The sequence below is a fragment of the Lagopus leucura genome, unplaced genomic scaffold (genome assembly GCF_019238085.1).
Source record: "Lagopus leucura isolate 7727_CA_CO unplaced genomic scaffold, USGS_WTPT01 Super-Scaffold_73, whole genome shotgun sequence".
NCBI lineage: Eukaryota > Metazoa > Chordata > Aves > Galliformes > Phasianidae > Lagopus > Lagopus leucura.
The window spans coordinates 50,788,053-50,795,636 of record NW_024962252.1 but is presented as its reverse complement, the minus strand read 5'-3'; the positions used below and the strand labels follow the sequence as shown (position 1 = coordinate 50,795,636).

The window sequence follows — 7,584 nt, the reverse complement described above, 5'->3', positions numbered from 1 at the left end:
CCCTGGCTGTTAGCATGTCCATATTTTGCAGCAGATCTCTCTATTCCTTTTTTTTTTTTTTTTTTTTACCTTATCTTCTTTTCGTGATTCTGAGACTGTTGTACACTATACAGAAAATAAATCTTAATTTGGAGTCCTTAAGAAATGAATTGTGCAATGCAGTTTTATGGCTCCAGTAAAAGTCCCATGTATCCAATCCTATATTTTCTTTTAGGCACTTCTTAGTTTATCATGGCTAGTAAGTGTAACAAAGCTATTCTCAGGATTCTTGTAGTAATAGTCTCAGGTTATACACTTCCAATTATCACAAAATCATCACCTCTAATGCACTTTATTTTTGCAAAGCTCAAATGAATAAGAGAAGGGATATTATTCCTTTGTATGTGTCATGGTTCTATGTTTTTGTTTTTGTTTTTGTTTTTGGGTTTCAGTATTCCACATCAAAACATCATGTAGTGTACAGGGCATTAAAGTGTCACTGCCCAATCCCAGCTACCTATCCCTGTACATTACAGAAGTCACGGGATCTGGCCCTTCCGGGTGGGGGGGGCGCTCTCTTGCTGCCTTGCAGTGGGTGCTGGAGGGTGCTTTCCTAGCCGTTCCAAGCTTTTCAGGTTTGAATCGGTCCCGGGAACTCTCTCTCTCTCTCATCTTGTCTGATTTATTAATCCCAATTGCAATTAAATTGTATCTATTGTGTTATCTTGTATTCCGATATTATAGTAAAATAAGTTTTCCTCCATAGATTGTTGCCGCTGCTCTTTTCCTCCCTTCCTTCCTTCCCATTTTTGTGGGACTGGGGTGGGGGGGGAGGGCAGAGGCCTGTCACCCCTGTCACGGACATAGATTGATCTGGTCAACTCCGTGACAGTATGTTTAAGAAAAACGGCAGAATAAAAGTTTGGAATACTAGAGTTAATCTAACTTTAGCTCGAGCTTCTTTTGAAATGAATTGTTTATTCCCAACTTGGGTGTTGTTATATGCATCATCCTCTGATAATGTTTATCACCGTGAATAACACTACTGAAACAGAGCTTGCTTTCATTTCCATATGTAGTTGCTCCATTACTCACTCTTTTATTTGAAAAATCATTGTTTTTATTGGCTTTGGCAGAGGAAATTTAACCATATATATAGCATTTACTAGAAGGTAAGAGTCTGTCCTCTTATATGTGCAACTTAATCTGATTACTAAACAAAGGTCTGATTTTTCCGTAAATGAATAATTTTTGCTAAATACTTGTTTATCCTTTTGCAGTTATTAAATAGGGGCCCACCCACATGACTGTTCCCCCCCATTTTTTCCTTCTTTTTTCTTCTTTTATTGCCCTGACATTTAACATTATCCTTGTGTATCTGTTCCCATAGAATGTTTTTTTTAGGTCTTGGTGTTGATTCTGTCTGATAGCTTTGATGAGTAAAAGTTTGACTCATTCAATCAGATCCTAAATGTACAAAACAGATGTCTATTTGATGCTAATTGGCATAGAGGTCTGTTTCAGACAATTATGAACTTAGGCCAACTCTGGCACCAGCGTGGACTGTTTTTACCCTCATCCTCCAGATGTCCTATAGTTTCATATGCCCACCCAGTAATGTTAAATAGCACGGGATACAATTACTAAATTGTTGGCAAGTTTTAATTACTTTGTGCTCATTTTCCAGATAAACGAATTTTTCTGCCTGCATTATTTTAAATAATTGTATGGTTAACATAAGCATAAAGTCATTCTTTTAAGATTTAGAAAAACATACACCACATATGCTTTCTCTCATACTCATGCATACCATTTGTACTTTGTTCACCTTCCATCTCTTCAACACACAACAATTATGCAGAGGATAATATCCCTGTGTCAGCCACGAATAATTTGAGCTTTCCTCTACTCTGCCACCATATCTTCTTTGAGTTGCTCAAAAGATCCTGAATATTCAGTCTGCAAATCAGGGATCCCTTCTGCTTCAGCTTCTGGTTCTGCTTCTGGTACATGGACTTCACGTTGCTGAGTTTTATTCTTCTGAAGAGGCAAAAAGGTCCTATACCAGTGCAGCAATTGAATGGGACAGCTGATTAGTTCCAGGTTCTATTAATTAGATATTAATAATTGCTTTGTATGCTTGTTCTCTTTCTGGTCAGCTCTTCCTATAGCCTTATTGATACTATACCTATTGACAGTATAGAGCAATGAAACATTTCTATAAAAGGATATAAAAGGATAATTTTCTATAAAAGGAGTATACAGAGGAGTATTCCCACCTGAAGAAAAAGAAGAAAAGATCAATCAACAGTTCAGTTCGATTCTGCAGTTAGAGTAAGACCAGTTTTGCTCTTTTCCATAGTTATGGCAAAAGCGTAGTAATCAATTCCTCAGATGAATGAGCAGTGATACTTGCTAATTCTGAAAGATGTTTGCTTTCTTAGCTGTTCTTGCTCAGTAACAAGCACTTAGAAGTTCGCCCAGGGCTGGGTGAAAAGTGGAAAAATTAGAAATAAACATATGTTAATTAGTCTCATTAGAAATTCTTTGCACATGCTACAATTAAATTACTTGTAGTTGCCTTGAAGAAAGTTAAAAGACTGTCCTTATTATAACAGTTTCTTAATTGCTCTTTACATTAGAAATGGGAAACAGCTGCGTATGTTTTGGTGTTTTTTTTTTTTTTTGTTTTGTTTTTTTTAAAGTTGCTTTTTGTTAAAGATGAAGTTTGGTAACTGGTATGAGATCAAGCATACCAGGAAGAAAAGGAAGACTGGACATAATAAAAAGTCACATTTTTAACATTTCAAACATTCCCCACAGGAAAAATTATAGACAGAAGGAGCACGATAAATTTGACTGATCTTTTTAATGCAGATCTGAGACTAAACCATGCAGCAAGACATTTCCCCATTTGTGGGCAATTATGGCAATTTTGGCAGATGTTCTGGAGACCAAGAACTTAATTTTATTGTCTGGTGCATGTAATTTATAAGCTTTCATAAAAACATTGATTAAAATAAACAGAACCGGTCCTACTGATTTCTATGAGTAGATCATGGGTATCAAATAGACTTGTCTAGAGGTTGTCTTTGCAAAAAATGACAACATATTGTAAAATAGAGAACTTTTTTATCTACTTTGCTTTATAATGTATTATAACTATATTATGTATAGTTGCTTAAAAAGTTGCAAGAAAACTTTAGAGTAGTGAGAAGAAAGTAAGCAAAATGAATTTAAATCCTTGCCAAGGTAATTTCAGCTGCCATAAAAAGTTAAATATTTTATATGAACATCAACAGATAAAAGACAAAAAAAATCTCCTAGAGAGACTGAGAGCTTGGTTTATTCTTTTGCAATTTAGTGTTATGAACATCAAACAACACCTCTGGTTACTCCCTCTTTCTGGCCTCCAGAAACAGAACCTCTTTTCTGAGAACAGACAAGTCAAAAGGAGAATAGAATTTTCTTATTTTCCCAGGCAGAGAAGAGAATGAATCCACTTGTCCTATATTTTGGTAAATCTTACTACCACAAGAATCATTCTGGGGGTTCCTACTTCCACGTTTTAAAAGTCAATTTCATTGCTTTGTTTTTTGAGTGAGGAAAAGAGCACGGCCACTTTCTCCAGTTGCTTTGGTTCTGGACCACACCTACCTTACCCCTATCAGTCTGATTCCTGTAGCTGGCACTAAATTCCACTCACATTTCACCCCCCAGTAGCTGGCAATTAATCCTTTCATGTCACACACACACAAGGTCACAGTCACACTAGATTCCCAGCAGTAGTTGGTCTGGGAGCACATACAATTCCCATCCAAGTTGCTGGGAGTAGAAGACCCACACTTGTCCCAGTAAACAGCATTGAGACTCCCCCACTTGCTCACATCGCAGACCCTGTAGGCTTACACCTCATGTCTGAATCCAGTAGCTGGCACTAAATCTCAGTCCTACACACAAGACATACCAATGGCCTGTTTGCTTCCCAGACCTGACTCCAGTAACTCACTGTCCTTCGTTCACTCACACACCGCTCTCACCAAGAGCTATCACATTATCCTCGTAGTGTGCATACACACAAAAGAGAGTGTGAATACACAAAGAGAGTTAAGGGGAGATTCATTGAGAAAACATAAGACAGGACAAACTGTAGTGATACAGTGCAGGTCTCAGCTAGATGATAAGTGACTGACAAGCCTAGTTTCACATGTATCGCTCATTTATACCCTTTTCTACCTATCCTTCTATGTTTGTCCTTTCCTTGCATACCTTTCTGAGGTTGCTGAGCTCTGCATTTTCTGCACTCTCCCAATCTGGTCAGCTTCAAAATCCAGGCTGATCTTCCTGGAAACAGTGTCTACAGTGTGATAGGCCATCAGTCTGTGTGGGAGAAGTGATTCTTGCCATTGTCTCAAGTTTTCTTCGGCAGATCTGTGTCTCAGCATTTTCATTACTGTTCCCCCTTTAGTTATCATCCTGATGTAGAAATCCTCACTTAGATAACCTTACTTTTATCAGTATTCTCACACTCCATCTCTGTATTTCTCAATTTGTACAACCAGCCAGGTTTCTATCTGGTCACTGTCTCCCTGTTTAGAAGTTCTCAATGATATTAACCCAGCTGAAATAGACATTCCCACAGTCCTAAATGTCCACATCAATTAATCTGGCTGACTAGACTTTGTTCATGGCACTACTTGCCTTTCTTATTATTCCATGTTGCACTGGAAAATATACTCTACTGGACACCCTGGAACAAACGCTCTCCTTCTCCATGCTTTTTCAACATTGCAGAATCTAGCATTGTTAGTATTCTATCAAGAATAGAATAAGAGAGTGAGAAACCCACAGTTTCTAGTGTGCTGAAGATACGGTCCACAAATAAAAGCTTGTTGAGGTGGTAATGGACAGCTCAGATTTTTTCAATCAGAGGAATAACTGTTTTCCTTCATTAACTCATTCAATCACAAGTAGACATGTGTGGCCCAGCAGTCTTTATCAACATCTCTACTTACATAGAATGTATTCACATAAAAGTAAATAAGCCTAACATATCTACTGATTTGAGAACAATTTGGCCTTATGCAAGACATTGTGTTGCGCTGCATTATATATAAAATATATATATGTATTGATTGGATATATATTGGTGTGCCTTATAGTGAACAAGTATGATAACCTTGCAAACAATAAAGAAATCCTACAGGACAAATATGCATGTCTTCACCCAGACAAGGCATCACTATGATCAAGATATTATAGCTCCAAGATGATGCCATAAGGAAACAGCTCTTTCAAAGATGAACAAAGCACCTGTGAAATCTCTGTCGGCAAATCCATCACCTTTCTTTTCCTCTACCCTGTGTCCTACAAAAAAGATAAAATATAAAGCTAGTTGAACGCTTACAAACTTTTCTCTTTCCCTAAAATTTTCATCAGAGAATCAAAGCTCTAAGAATTCATAGTTCAGAGTTCCAAAGAGTCAATTGGACGCCTTATAAAAAAATGGGACTTAAACTCCAAATTCTAAATGTATGATGAGTGTGAGGGATATCAGCCCTTTAAACCACAACCCATGCAGCAGTGAAATTCACTGATAAGTTAATAAAGTTCTCTCATGATGACTCTCATTTTAAGACTGCAAGAACAGAATTCTTTCATGCTTCCCCTTCATTTTCACCTCATTCAAGAACTGGCGAGTCCTGCACTGTGGTAGCAAAATATAATTTTGTTGCTTTATTTCTAAGGAGAGGAAGAAACATTTTCTCTACTTTCAATTTTATCCTACATTTGAGCAAATCCACAGGTCAATTCTATTCTTGCAAGGGATGTATTGGCTTTTCTCTACACATTGAGCTGTTAACAACACTTCGTGTCCACACAACCACATTTCCTGTATTGTAGTTTACTACTAACTTTTTGAAATGAAACACTCCTGAGGTGAAAAGGCAGTTCCAAGCCAATTTGGGTAGAAGCACAGAAAAATAGCAAAAATTTTTTACTGATCAGTAGATCAGCATTTTTACAAGCTCTTGTAATATTTGAGGGTTCAATGGAGAAGTCAAAGGAGAGACCAAGTGAAAGTGAACTATTTTTTCTACACATTGAATTTTTACTTTACCAGTATTAGCTTGTTTCCACCCTCTCAACAGGTGAAAAATAAACCACCCTAGTTTATTCACGTTAGGCATTTCAGTTCCCACTAAAGTAGTGAATGATTGTGTTTAAATACTATGTGTAGTTTGGGCAGTTTTTATTTGAAGCGCAAGAAGAAATTGAAATGAGTTTTCTAACATAATGGATGTTCCTTTCTCTTTCTAGTTTTACAATGGAACATCTCGCAAGGCAATACAATCTATTACCTTTTTCCTCAGATACATTATTTATGGTAACTGTAAGAGCGTGCTTCATTTTTCTTACAATGAATTCTTGCAAGCTACCCAAATGTGAATTTGTATTATTATCTGAAAATATATGTTGTTGCAAAAAATTCTAACAGATCTTACGTTGGATGTGAACACTCAGATGCTCTGCATTTAGCACTGCCTGAAAGGCTTAGTTTGAACTTCAACTGTTATATGATCTACAAATTACAAAAATACAAATGGTAAAGGTTTATGCACAAAACTAAGAGACCAAGGGGATGATAACCAAAAACAAATAAGGAAGGAGACAAAAAGAACGAATCCCTTAGATTAATTATTAATTCTGATGAAAAACTGACTTGGCTTTCCTGCTCTCACCTATGCAAAACTCAAGCCAAAGTTTCATAACTGTATATGTTTACCTATCACATGACTTATTACTGATTAACTAATATGAATATCTTAAGAATTATTGGAAGAACCCTTTTATGTAATTACTGGCTTGTCTAGACATTGCCAATGACTTTTTAATTTGATCCCTTCATTTTCTACCCTCTGAGATATCTTTTATGTCATTGCACAATAAAACATAGAAAAAGTTCTGTAGAAGGGTATCTCTGCTCTTCCCAGACAAGAGCTACCATAGAAACTGCAATTAGATCTGAAGTATGTGTGGGGGTACAGAACTCAAAGACTTACAGATCTGGCCAGTCTTACAAGCTTCAGGACTCCTAATGAAGAACTCCTATTTTTACCTGCTTTGTCTCCTGCCCTGTCTCTCCAGTTGAATCTCCAGAAGCAGCTGGCCAGGAAGCAAGAGATCTTTTCCCATTTTGACCTGTCCATTAGTCACAGAGTGTCAGTAGCTCTCAAGGTTCTCTGCCCAAAAGAGCATCTCAAACTTATGCATTCCCAAACAAAGCATAGTATTGAATAAAGCTCTGGAGCAGAGCCTATACATGGAGCCCATTCCCTCACATAGCTTCCTTTTAGTGAGAAGTCTTAATCCTTTAAACTAGGTTCACAGTTTCTTACAAATTATATTTCCACCAACTGGCTCCGAACTTCTCTAATTTCATGCATGGGTAATTTTTACTGCTTCCTAAAACACACAAAAAGGTGTTACTGCTCAAATTGAACTCTAAAACATCTTGTGCTAGAGAAAGAAATACTTCATGGGAATGAGAGCAGCTAAACAAATGGGTAAGTAATTAAAATAAATACTTAACATGATACTCTT

General features: G+C 37.0%; 1 long non-coding RNA gene across 3 annotated transcripts in view; it reads right to left on the bottom strand.

Annotated features, from left to right (window-relative positions):
- Positions 1 to 1,659: 1,659 nt before the first annotated feature.
- LOC122194236 overlaps positions 1,660 to 7,584 on the bottom strand; it is a 17,730-nt gene continuing 11,805 nt past the window's right edge. The window contains exons 4-6 of one of the 3 annotated variants that reach the window (XR_006183077.1): positions 5,293 to 5,346; positions 2,259 to 2,465; positions 1,660 to 2,038 (exon numbers count right to left, since the gene is read on the bottom strand). This is a non-coding gene — a long non-coding RNA (uncharacterized LOC122194236). The remainder of the gene's footprint in view (positions 2,039 to 2,258; positions 2,466 to 5,292; positions 5,347 to 7,584) is intronic. The other 2 variants (XR_006183076.1, XR_006183075.1) reach the window with 2 other exon arrangements.